Source organism: Argiope bruennichi, chromosome 10 (assembly GCF_947563725.1).
Source record: "Argiope bruennichi chromosome 10, qqArgBrue1.1, whole genome shotgun sequence".
NCBI classification, from domain to species: domain Eukaryota; kingdom Metazoa; phylum Arthropoda; class Arachnida; order Araneae; family Araneidae; genus Argiope; species Argiope bruennichi.
Window position 1 is genome coordinate 18,781,149 of NC_079160.1, and position 14,658 is coordinate 18,795,806.

The following is a 14,658-nucleotide window of genomic DNA, read 5'->3' on the forward strand; positions in this document are numbered from 1 at the left end:
AATTTAATGCTTTACACATTTCGTTATATTCGTCTTGACTTTTATTGGAGCCATATTTAATAAAAGTCAGCCAAACATGATATAAGCGTAGAGTATCTCATGTGTATTACATGATTCTAAAGTCACTCCACTATAAAAAAACCCATTATGCACTTCCAACATATTAAAAAACCATTATATGCACTTCCAATATATCAAAAAAGCCATTAAGCCATCAAGTTCACTGCAACAGTGATAGAAAAATTTTAAAAAATATAATGATCAAATATTTAACACATATATAATTAAAAATATTAATTATTACTTCTGATTCTTAATTTCTTGTTGGCATAATAGATCAATTTCAGTGTAATTCGAATTTCCTTTTTTTAATTTAGATAAATGAATACATAGCGAGATTGATTTTTAGGAATAAAATGTAAATAATTCTTATAATTCACATCAGCTCATAACTACCATCTGTTAAATAGATATATATTACTAATGGATATATTACCCATATTATATATATTTACTTTAACAATATTATTTTTATATAGTATATCGCGTATCATAAATCATTATGAGCCACTGCCAAAAATTAAATATCAAAATTATCATTGAGTCCCCATCTAGCGTTTTTTAATTTTTAAATTTTATGATGAAAAAAAGCAATGAAAAAACATCTCAGATAACGAAATGATAAATTTGCACATTAAAATTTTAAGAAGAAATTGCTTGCTATTTCTGGAGTAAACAAGAAAATGAATTTAAATGAATAAAAATCGTTATAACTACGATATAAACACCTTTTCTAGTTGTATAATTCCTATCATGTGTATTAGTTATTGATTTCTTTTTTAAAATATAATGCGAGAAGAATGCCAAGTTGCATCTGCAGAAATTTTACAAATCGACATGAATCAGAATCATTAATTTACTGACAAAATATATAAATGAAAATTATCATAAAACTGTTTCTTTCAGCTTAAAAAATTTATTAATTCATTCTACAATTACAGCATTTTTCCATGAGTAACCCAGAAATTTTGAATTTTTCGTTGGTGTTTTAAATCTATTTGAAAGTAAGGTAGATTGAAAATCACTCATTTTGAAACAAAAAAAGAATTTTTTCAATTACATATTTTAATTTTTAATGGAGTTTTTATGAAAATGAAAAGCAAGAATGTCTTATATTTTAAATATGAAAATAAATGCTTTATATTAGTATTCAATTAAAAGCAGGGAAATTAATATTTTAATATTTAGATAAATTGGCTGGTGGGTAATATTTTCTTTTTCCAGCCCTTGACTGTAATAAATGATCAGGGAACTAAATTTATGAATATTAGTTGCAAATGTATGAAATACATGTTTCTGTTTGAAGGTAAGCATGAGTCGGTAAAGTCAGTAGGTTCGTTCGGTTTGTCGATCGATATGCAGAGAGGCAGGCAATTACTTTCCTTCAATTTCATTAAAACATATTTTATAGCTCTAAAATAACTTTCAAAAAGTTCAAAGTAGGTATGAAATACATTTTATTCTGTGTTCATGACTTTCAATTAATTGACGGCGCTCTTACTTTCAGCTATACAGCTCATTTTTAGTGAACGCAAATAAATAATAAAAAAAGGTTCGGTTCAAGTCTCTTTGAGGAAATGCATTATAATTAATCATATGAATAGCAGCCATTAAAATAGCTTAAGCTATTGGAAAAAAATGCAACGGTTCTTCGATGAATTATTTACATTTTTAAACAATTGTCTATATAGAGTGAGAAACTGCTGCTTTTCTTGAGTTAGTTTATCATATTAACATTCCCAAAAGAAGGGCTATTTTGTAAATGTGAACTATGGCCAGATGAAAAGGACGGCATTTCAGCCAACAACATTGAGAATTCCAATGGTCACGGCCATTTTATTGGATTTAAACATCCTCCATTAAACATGTTTTTTTTTTACTTAATAGCAAAAATTAGATTAATTCATATGCTTAAAATAAAATAAGAATATGCAAAAGAATTTTAAAAATTTAAACTTTAAAAAAAATTAGTGGCCTATTTCAATTTCCCAATACATTATTTATCGACACTTTGCTGGATTTAAACCCTTACAACACATTGTGGTTTTATTATTATTATTTAATAACAAACGTATCTCGGCTCATCCAGGACAATTAGGGGTTTGGATATACACGGAATTAACTTTTTGCGCTTATATGGAAATATTTTAAATAAAAAATATTTGTGGCTTATTTCTATTTCATTAGGAAGAAGACGGTAAACGTAGAAAATGCCAGAAGCGTAAAAGTTAGGAAATCGTAAAAGTCCGTTCATGCTCATATCTAGATACTTTCATTGTTTACTGTTTTAACTAATCCTCATCGTGAAACGTCTGTTAGTTCCTGAAAGGATACATTAGATTTAATTCGAGCTTAGCAGTTCCATTATCACCATTATTCCGTTTAGTCTTCAGAGAATATCGTCGCGACCTTTAAGTTTTTTTGAATTATTGTGTAGTACCTGGACCTTTCCGCCCTTGTCATATTAAAAGACATCGCTCATGTAATACTTTAACGCTTATATATTTTTATTTTGAAAGATATAATGTCACAAATTTATAAAGTTGTGGTCACAAAGAAAAATAGTAGCGATTTTTTTTTTTTTAATTGAAAGTAGCATGCACTCTCAAAACATTTGTGTTATCTATTTTGTACAGTTTGATAAAATCTGGAAGGATGGAACAACATCTAAGTTGGCAACATGCAGTTAATCTGCTGCCAGAAAAATCACACATGTTATTCCTTAGAACTTCAGAAATCCTCTTTTATAAAACCATAAAAAAATTGGTTCGATAATAAATGAACCCTATATAATAAAGTATTCTGCAAACTAAACGTCGTTGTATCATACTAATTAAAACAATTTTAGAAGAGCCAGTTTAGAATTAAAGGAACGATTAGAGCTTTTGAACTACAAAAATATATTAACATCTGCAACAAGATTACTTTATAATTCTTATGAAAGCCTTATTCTTTTTCACAATCATATTCAGCTTGGGCTTTTTTCACCAGATATAATTATCGACTGGAAAAATTTATTCTAACTTGCATGCCTCCAAATTAAAGCGTATGAATTTTGAGAACGATAATTTTGGGAAGTAAGAATAAGAAACATTTATTCATTTCAATATACATTCCGGAATGAAAATGGAATCTAAATCACTGCAAAAATATTTTCGTTGAGAAATAAATCAAACCGTAAATGAACAAAACCCTACTTCCGAGCTCACATTGTTTATTAGAAAAAAAAGAGCCAATAGTAAACGGAAAAAATGGTTTTAATCCAAAAGAAAATTCTAAACAATGAAAATAATTGATGATGATTGTGTAACCTCGTGATGGCCTGATCCCAAAAAAACAAAAGTCTGCTAAATTTACGCCAAACCAGATAGATCTTCATAGAAATAAAACACTGTCATAGTGTCTCGTAAATCATCATCTCCGACACCACCAACCAAAAACATTATTCAGACAATAAAATTTATGCATCCAAAACAATTCATAATTCAAACTTTAATTTAAAACGTTTGCAAAAAGAGAAGATACCTTAGACTAACCACTTCAAAAACGAATTTTTTTTTTTAATACGAAGCTTTTTTACGAATATAAATATATTTAAATACGAATATTTTATTATATTGTTCTTATATTGTAACAAATCAATGAGGAAAAATTTGTTCTTCTGCGCTGTAGTGAACAGACATTTTTTTTATAGGTTCTTATTCGGCGGATTTTCATTTTAATCTAACTTAGCATTATTTTAACGAATAAAACCAAAAAATAATTTAAAGAACACAACATGACAATATTCTTGTAAAAAATTAAAACATTAATACATCAATAGATGAATACAAAACAAAGCAGTATTAAAAAATATAAAGCAAATAAGGAAAAGATTGATATTACATATCGAATTCACTTAAATCTTCTAAGAATATGTCTAAAATTACAACACTCGAAGGAAATAGCACACACACAAAAAAAGGACAATGACTCATGCTACAACAAAGATAATTCAATAGTGCAGTGCAGATAAGTTTTCAAAACAAGATGAGATTTTATTTCAATCTCAAATTTCAGATCGAAGTAGAGGAAAAGCTTTACCTCGAACGAAGAATTAAAAACATTACTTATGAACGAATCAAAAATAAGAATTCATTTCAGGAGTTTTGATTATAATTTTTTTACATTCATTTTTGCAGCAATTTCGCCCCGATTTCTGGGATTTGATTTCATATGCTATGCTATAACTTCGAATAAACAATTTATATGTATAAATAAGATAAATTAAAGGTCATAGTATTTTAAAGACGCCATTCGTGTTTTCATCCTACATTTTAATTCCATTTTTTTAATATCAATTTAATGATACGAACTAAAATATGACAAGAGGTTTGAAGGTAAAAATTAGCTGAAGAGTCAAATGTAAGTATAACTTATCCTAAATAGAAGTCATGTTTAATACAATTTCGATACGTTACAGAAGGATCATGATATTATTTCTGTTGTTGTAGAACAGATACATTTCAACTTCATGTTCAAACAGAAAGTTGCAAACAGTGGAATGCTTTAAAAGTCAGTACGTAAATGCATAAAGTTAACGTTTGATTTAAAAAATTTCAATCATCGTCTGCCATTCTGATTACATGATTATTATTATGAAGTTTAGTTTATATTAACATCCCATTTAGAAACTATCATTCTAAATCGTCGAAATTTATTGAATGTTCTATTGCTACTGATTCTGATTAACAAAACGAGTGCAACTTTTCTCAATGGATATTTGCATATCTTTAAAGGAAATATTTCATATTCTTCTTGATCTCCGCTTACATTAGCTCTAGACAAAAGATTTATATTTTAATAAGCTTGCAGAAATACGAATTGAAGCTCAAAATTTGCGAATTTTAAAAATTGAAAAAGGCGTACAAACAAAGTTTTGCATTACAAATGTGAAACACGTTATCGACACAACGGTTACAAATGAATTGGTATTGTGATGAAATGTATAAATAATGCTTTTCTATATTTAATAGTTTCCGCTTTATACTTTAATAATTTATGTTTTTATTCAAAATTAATTTGAGAAGGTTTTAAAAAGCGTATCCAATAGCCTGGCATCCCTTTATTTGCTATAATATCGATTATTTTCAAAACTGCATGATTTGGCACAATTACGATATTTTAAAAATCATATGCAACATCATTTCAACATTAAGCTCTCAGGGCATAATTAATGAATATTATATCAAGTGCTTATATATAAATTTAATGAATTGGAGACAGTTTTTAATAATGTATCTCCAACCCGAAAGATTCAATGAGATTCTATTCCGATTTTGAAATAATTTAAGCGAGTTTCTTAAATATTTATTATAAAATATTTCAAACTGTCTTGACTTATGTTTACCTTATATAGCTGCAACAGTGTCCAGCGATTCTATGTTAATGAAATTCCCTTTACTGGTCAACCTGATCCGCACAACTTTTACGGCCACCTGTTTCAGTCGAGAGCGATAAGTCGTAGTCATCGTTATCCAATAACTGTATCGAGACGGATGTTATAAATGCAATGATTCAAAATTTTGCTAAAATTAATGCAATTCTCATATGGATCCAAAAATCGTAGCACTATCTCTCTTTCAATATTCTAATTTTAAATATTTCTCTCATTATTAAAAAAGGTTTAAACTCAAAATATAATAAAATAAAACCCAATGTGTGTGTGTTTTTTTTAAATTCTACTTAGCTTTGTAACATTATTATACAGTGGAATATTCTAAAGGACTTTAATTAGAAACTTCATCATATGCAATTTTATTCAAGCACTAAACTATGTACAGAAACTAGTCTTGGCCTTGGTGAATTTTAATGCCCAGCCCGTTCTAAAAAATATCTACTCGTACAGTATTTCCAGAGCCTTGAAAACCATTTATGAAATGTACACATTGTTTACCAACGGATTTTAAAACCCTCCGCCCTTTCGCGTATGCCTTAGGATGGGTTTAATTCGAGAAAACAGGGGTGAGAGGAAAATGAATGGAGGGATGTTTACATTTAACAATAAAGAAAATTCCGGAAATGCGCTCTTTTTTCGACGTCTCACCCCTTAATGAGATAGAATCGTCGAAAATGGGTCGTCTGAGGATACTAAAACGAACAGTACTTTCTGATCGTTAAATTTAAATATAATGCGATAGCTTACCGTTTACCAAGCTCTTTAAGGACTTTAAGTATACATGTCAATTTATAAAGGCCCATTTGAATATCTTCAAATTTATACATTAATAAGATTAGTGCTTTTAAAGATCAAATAGACCACACTTCATCATTGATATTGATAACTGTCGTTTTAACACTGAAAAAAAATCCGTTCTTTCAAAATACTAATTTACGAGTAATCAAAACTCGCCACAGTTTTGATTGCTTTGTAAACTATCTCAACAGTGTACAGTTTAATATTCACAATTTAACTTCCTTCTCCGAAGCTACGTAAGATTTATAGAGCTCTGGTTTATTTTCATGTTTTGACGCAGTGAAAAATTTCCAATTGGGCAAATGTATACGGCTGCTAGGATTGTAGGAGAAAATATATCAATCGATTAAAAAATATTTGTCAGGATATCACATGAATCAATATGTAAAAAAATTCTATCAACTGTAAAATATTAAGGTTATAATGTGTATTAATACAGCCACATTAAAATCATTATAAAATAAAATTAAGAATAATTAATAATTCATATCATGTTAGAATACAAATTATTCATCCGATATGGGTATATTCCACTTGACGTGTCTGAAAAATTAATTTTTGTAATTCATTACTTCTTTATTATGAAATAATTATAAACACATTATCAGCTCGCAGAAATCGCGGGATGCAGTGGAGTCTATACAGATTTGTAGCCATTGAAAATTAAAGTATAAACAAATGGAAAGTAATTCAGTTTAGAAAATAAAAAAATTTCAATAAAATAACTAATTCAGTTTCGAAACAAAGAAATTATGTATATAGCAATTAACTACAGTACACTCCCAAGTATCCGGCTTAATGTGGCAGAAGGGCTGGGTGGATAATAAAAAAACGGATAGGCTGGAATTCTATGAACTAATCTGTTTACCTGCAATTACCGGAAGACAATTTTTATACCAAAACCCACTGTTATGATACGTATTTTCTCACTTTTTATTTACTAATCCCTACATTCATCTCGAGCCACGGAGAATGCGAATGCTGCCCGGTAAATCACAGAAGCAGTTGCCAGTAACGTGTTGAGTGAAAATAGAAGATTCCGTACTGGTAGTTTATATACAGCAGTACAAGAATTTATTAGAGAAAAAGTAAGTTGGAGGATATACACTCTTCACATTTCAACATGAATTCTCAATACTTCACCGTGATATACTTAAAGGTTAAGCATATCCCAAGAACAATTTACGTATCCGGTACGTACTGCGCTGTTATACTATGCCCACTAATACAAGTTTCTATACTAAAACTCATTGTTGTAATACTATTTTCTCACTTCTTATTGAGTACTAAACCCTGCAGCCCTGCTTTTTTTCTCAATGTGAATGCAGCCGCGTTCGGTGAATTATAGAAGCAGTTGCCGGTAACGTGTTGAAGTTAAAATAGAACGCTCTGTACTAGTAGTTTATATACGTTTATATACTGCACTGCACACGTTTCAAGAATTTATTAGGGAATAAGTAAGTTAAAAGGACATCAACTGTTCACATTTTAACATGAATTCAGTAATCCTCATTTAATTACGATAAAAGAAAACTAGGAAGGTAAGGAAGCCGGATAGTCTCGAACTGCATACGCGGAAGTGTACTGTATTTGCTTTTGTACTGAATGCAAAAAACGGTGAAAACCACTTCCAACTTTCCAGGTGGTAAAAAAAAATAATAAACACATACACATTACTGCAAAAATATTAAAATTTACAAAAAATTAACGCAATGAGTAAACAAAAAATTTGTTAAAATGTTGACCTAAATTGACCAGTTTTTAAAATAAGGGATTCGTAATGTGAATCGCCTGCAGCCACAAAATATCCGAATCCGTCACTGATAGAATATTTCGAGTGATCAGATTCTTATTTGTAAGTGAAGGAAGCCGTCCTGTATAACGATTAAACGATAATTTAAGTCAAGACCCCTCCCAATATTATATATTTCACCATTCCTGGCCAAGACAGTAGGGGTGGAGGGGGGAATATATCGCTCAATTCCCTGCAATTGTACTCAATAAATATTCATCGCACTCCATTTGCCAAGCGGAGAAGCAAGAATTGAAAACATGGCCTGTCGAACACTGTGGGAGTCGTTCCCTGTCACGAAGAATGTCGCGAAGAGTGAATCCTTCGAAACGCGCGAAAAACGATAGTGATGGGGCGGAACCAGAAGTCGAACCTAGATGTGGATCAGAAGGGTGGAACTCCCTCAACATTGAACATGCACAGTTAAGCAACTGCATTAAAACACTCACCAGTGCATAAGTGTATATTTATAAATACAATTTCATTATAAAACAATAAATATTTATAATATTTATAACCTGAAATTCATATAAAAACTGAACCTTTGCATTCAGAAGGCGATTTCATTTGGCCCAAATTTTTAGAGATAAAGTGAAAGCACATTTAATTTAAATTTTAAATAGCTTGTTAGTACCGACTGAGTTCCATTTGTACTAATAATAATGTGTGTGCGTGTGTGTGTGTGTGTGTGTGTGTGTGTGTGTGTGTGCGTGTGCGTGTGCGTGTGCGTGTGCGTGTGCGTGTGCGTGTGCGTGTGCGTGTGCGTGTGCGTGTGCGTGTGCGTGTGTGTGTGCGTGTGTGTGTTCGCGCGCGGACAGTCCCCATGTAAAACTTTTGACTTACATTCTTCAATTCATTCAATGTAATTCTATGAAAATGAATTTTATACCCTTCATAAGCCCAAAAAATTGTCTTTTTAATAATGCCAATTTAACAAACATGGAAAGTTTTGCTGAATTTTGATAATTTAAAAAAAATATATTTTTGTCTAATTCAACAGATTAATTCATTGCCCTGAATTTAAACTGTTTTCATTTTTTCGTCAAATATTTAATCACATGATTTTCTACCATTGTTAAAAGCTGAGGAAGGTGGTTTCTGCTTTATATCCCTGTATAATTTACAGCAGATATAGAAAACGATAGCTTACAATATCGGGAAATTTAAAAAAGGAGATGAACCGGATATTTGTGCTTTTAATAGTTTAATAATTCGTTAGCTACTACTAGTTCATCTACTGGGACTGTCTCAAGTAGAAAGGTTCATGAATACAAAAAATTGAACTAAAAAAAGACGATTTAAATCATACGACTTTGATATCAAACAATTTGGCAAAATCATGAGCATGAAGTCTAACAATTTATTTCTAATTATTTTAATCGTTTATTATCTAAACGATTTATCTGAAAACAAATATAAACAATATTCCTGGGGAACCAGTCGGTCGACAGAGGCGACTAGTATTAAATACATTGATTCACAGTAAATAACTAATTATTGCTCGTTCAATTTCTTGTAAATGGGAAAGATTTTAAATAAATTCTGTTATAAAATTGGGTATTCATTTAAACATGCAATTGTTTTTTAATTTAGGAGTTTTTAAAATTTGCAAACGGTTTCAAATTTTAATCACAATTATTTGATCTAATTTAGCAACAATGGCCTATACTCCTGAAAATACATATAATTTTATCAAATAGGTTCTGCACTATAAAATTCAGTTAAAAATTGCAGTTGATAAAAAAAATTCATAACTTCATTTATTTTTAAATCGAGAGATTAAGAGGAAATTTAAATATTATTTTGGATATTACTGATAGCGGGACTGAGCCATAATAATGTCTGAAAAATAATTCAAAGCTGAAGTGAAGGAAAAATAGAATAAAATGTAAATTCGTGATATTTTAACAGTTCGAAAGAGGGGAACTTTTCATTTTCAGGATAAACTTTGGAACCGCACATAAAGAAGATTAGGAAGTAATTCCAAGTCATTTAAAGTTACCTTTGGAACGATGTATATATTGCTTTTATTAAAAATAAAAATATTTAGCAAAAAAATTAAGAATCTGAAATTTCCATAACTTATTATGCAACATTTTGAATATTAAATACATTTTTTTTATTATCTTTTATAAGTTATCTCCAAAAAATACCGAAATTGCCATTTTAAATAAAAGTACCGATAAGACAATAGGAAAAGTAAGTTTAAGGGAACGGTGGGCTCTTTTAGGCACCTTTGCAAATTATTCATTTAGGGTTATGAAATTTTTGATGCATTCGTATTAAAATTTAAATACGTCAAATTACTTAAAAAACTTTTTAAAACGAAATAAAAAAAATAAATGCTATAATTTTTAATTAAACGATATATATTTTTTTAAAATTTTAAAAAGGCGAATTAATTTTTCCTAATTTCTTTTCCCTGTTACCCAATATAAATTTATTTGGAACAAACTGAATGATTTTTTGATTCCAAATAAACGTTAATTTTTTAGAAATATTTTTATGCACAAGTATTGAATTTTCATAGCGATTTTATGTTTTTCTGAACGAAAATTAAACTTTCATCGTCTTAAAAAACTCGAAATATAAAATGCATACCCAATTTTCTTTCAATTTTAACAGGAATATTTATTATTAATTCTATTTATATTTCCTCCAAAATTAAGACACCAGGAACATTTCAACGATATTTTAATTTAATTACAATATCAATTTGAGAAAAGTCATTAAGATGTATTTTTTTTCTCTAGGACCTTCAAATATTTATTTCATTGAACAATACATTTTATAACGCTATTTTAGTTGCACGTAAACATATATTTTGCTGATGAAACAGTAAAAATAAATTTTTATGTTTTCGTCCATTTTTGATCATTTCAAAGTCCACAATCTCCTTAAACATTGAAAAGAAACTCTATAGAAGTCATTCGAAAACACCGAGTTGCACAACGCGTAGATCCATCCATTCTGTCAGCACGCTTTTCGGTGGCACCCTCATGTGAAAGCCAAACGAGAAAGCTGGCAAAACACTCCTGATGTTTCACAAGAGCAGCTGAAATAGATTTATTCTCTCTTTTTCTTTACGATTTGTGGAACAAATGCAAAGGATGACTTCAACTCTTTGAGATGCATGATTTTAAAGAAAATAAAAACCCTATTTGCAGAGTATTTTTATATTATAAGAAAATGAAGAAAAAAAAATCACCTCGATTATTTAATATAAAACATTATTCAAAATAAGGAAAAGAGAACATTTCAATTAGTCCTATTGTTACAGGGTGATACAATGTATTCATAATAAAAGAACTTTAGACAATCATACCGTTATGAAAGACAAAAATTGACTGCATCTTACAAACACACAACATGCCAATATATTTTATTTTTTGAATTTTTTTTCTTCAATTACTGGCGCATTTACCGTTGTTGCATAGTATTGAAACTTTTGGAGGAGGATTAAAATATATCTTAACATGCATAAAACGCTAAGCAAAAGTTGGGGCATTTTAAAATCTAAAGAGTTAAGTTATGATAAATTAGCATTTTTTAACTTCATATATAAAAGATTAAACTTTATTTAAAATTAACAATTTCCAAACTTGTATAAATATTTAGTTATTTCAAGTATACAATTTCCATTAACTATCAAATAATTTCGTATTAATTGAGTTTACCTCCCTACTGCTTAATTATTTTTAATGATGTATAATGCAGTTTGATATATTAACTTGGATTCATGTGATACATTAAATGATGCTTCAAACATATCAGTGTATCGAAGTCAATTCTGTCACTCGCGATTTACAAGTGCCAAAAATTTATTTTGATTAAACAGTTAAGATCCATCTCTTATTGAAACTAAAATTGCACTTCCAAAACGAAAGAAAATAATATTCGCTTAGTATTGACAACGAGCCATTATGAAATGGACCTTCAAAATGCAAAGGCGTTTTAGAAAATACATTATAAAATAAACCAAAAAAAATCAAAATACTTACTAGAAGATCAAAATCAAACACATTAACTATAAAAATCCTACTTACCTTTAATGCATCTAGTTTTAAACAATTATGGAATAAAATGTTTCAGCTTTATAAGCAGTTATTTTTACGAAAGAACATATTTTCTGACAAATTATTTACAAAAATGCTTATAAATATATACATTATAATTGAATTACATACAATGCAACAACACTAGAAATAAAATACTATAAAAAATTAATAACTGTTCCCAGGAAACTTTATAAAAAAGGAAAGACATAAAGGCAACTGCTTTTCCCACTGACATTTGTAATTAAGAATGTTATTTCAAATGGTTTCCAGTCATCTAATATGTACCATAGTTGCTTCGAAGACATTCATTCGAAATCTTATATGCAAATAAAAAAATATTTATTTTTAAAGTGCAATAAAATTTTAAGTTATGACGATAAAGTAAAAAAACTTGGTCTATTTGATTATCTTATATTTGATTATTTTTTTTCTATATTTATATATGTAATAATGATATTTTAAAATTTAATTTAAATCTTAATTTCCAAATTTTTGTCTTAAATTAACCCATAATAACTTCATTCCCAATTATTCTTTTATTTCCTGATCCAGTTCCCATTTTTTCTTAATTTTACACGAGCTCCTTAAAACTGCCGATTTCAGCATTTTCTCATGCTCTGAACAAAGACATAAAAACCCTAATGCTTACAACATTCTTTTAAAGATACCTAAATTTCTCTTTCCTTAATCAAGTCTTGGCCAAGGAAGCCCTTATCAAAGTCTCGTTAAAATTATTGAAGGGGAAATTTTCTGCCTCTTTTATTCCTGTGTCGCGATGTAGACTGACACATCGTTTTTTCTTTATACAAATTATGACTCCCGTAATGAAATAAATGGAAATTGAATTACGAGTTTATTCTTCTCGGCTAAGCATTTATTAAAATATTTTTGAATATATATTAATTAGTTTTCAAAATGAGCCATTAAAATGAAAATTCGTCAAACAAGCGTAATAAATTAATGTAAAATATTACTCTGATTATTAAGAATCCACGCTCACTTGACATTTTTTTAATAACACGAGTCATGAATAGAAAAAGAATAATCCGTTTTAAATAAATGTTTAATTCATAAATGCATTTAATTATATAAATTGTATAATATGAAAATTTGAAAATTAATATTCCCAAAATGCTTTTAATATCGAATTAAGAATAATTGTAAGTAATTATGCATTGATGAAAAATCTGCCGAATTATCACATGTAGCTAATATTATTTACACATTTTGAAAAAAAGCCACAAAAAAAAAGTACAGAGAGTAATGCCTTTTATCCGATATTTTATTTTTTCTAGCTCGGTTATTTGTTTATTGACCAACTACGATATCTATGTGGTCGGGGAATCTAAAAACTTTATACCCTCAAAATTCTATTAATGATAAGTTATCGTTTAGGTATACAATTATAAAGCAGATCCTGAATTTTGGTTTGGTACATTCACAAATTTTAGATATTAGCTTTATGAACTTAATAAATACCAAATATATTTAATCTGAACGGTGTTGGAGAAAATGAACTGTGGGCAGATGATCCTATACCAACACTTTCTACATCTTACAAGTGTCAGTATATTGGGTGTGTGTCTATTTTTTTTACATCTGGTAGACATATGTGCAATGAATAATCAAAATTAGCTATTTTGTTTAAATTTATGTCCCTTTCTAAAGCAACACGAGAAGTTTTTTAGGACGAAACTTGAATTTCGGGCCCTGATCAAATGACTAAAATGACACTTGAGTATACGATTTCTCCTTCAATTTCAGCGCCACACTAACAATGGCATTTAATCCCAATGGATCTAATGTGGACTAGACTCATTTGCACGAACTTTTCGGTGGGTGGCATTGGATTTCGAACCTGGTCACCTAGCTCCAATGACGAATATTCAAAGAAAGCGAAACTTTAAACCACTGTCAGAAACAAATAATAATCGACTGATTTTAAAAGGGAAAATATCATTTGCAATTTTAAAAGCATGTATCGCAGATATTTAATGAATCTAAAATAATTTTAGTAAATATATAAAATCTCTAATGAAGCCTTTTTAATTGGAGAAGAAATAGGAGAAACACTCACGTGTTGTCCACTTATGGAAATGCAAAATCAGCTTCGAAGAAATTCTTTCTCTTAAGTTCCTCCTGTCTAATCTGAAAAATAAAACTATTCTATTGTAGTTTCAAATAAACTGTATATGAAATGAAGTGTTAAACTATCTTTAAGGAAAAAAATGTATTTATTAATATTCTAAACAACAGGAAAATTCTTATTCACTAATGTGGACCTTCAAAATAAAATCGTAAATGCTCGAAACACAAAATAAATATTAAGAAATTGGTTCACAACGAATATCCTAATTCTTAAATATTAATGAAAATATTTCATTAAATGTCATAAAAGTTTAATTTCCTTATAGTACTTCTACAGGTTATCAATTTTTGCTATTTCATTTGGACATGCAAGTTTTTGAGAAAAGTACTCTACTTTTTTTAGTACAATCATAATAGCATGCTTC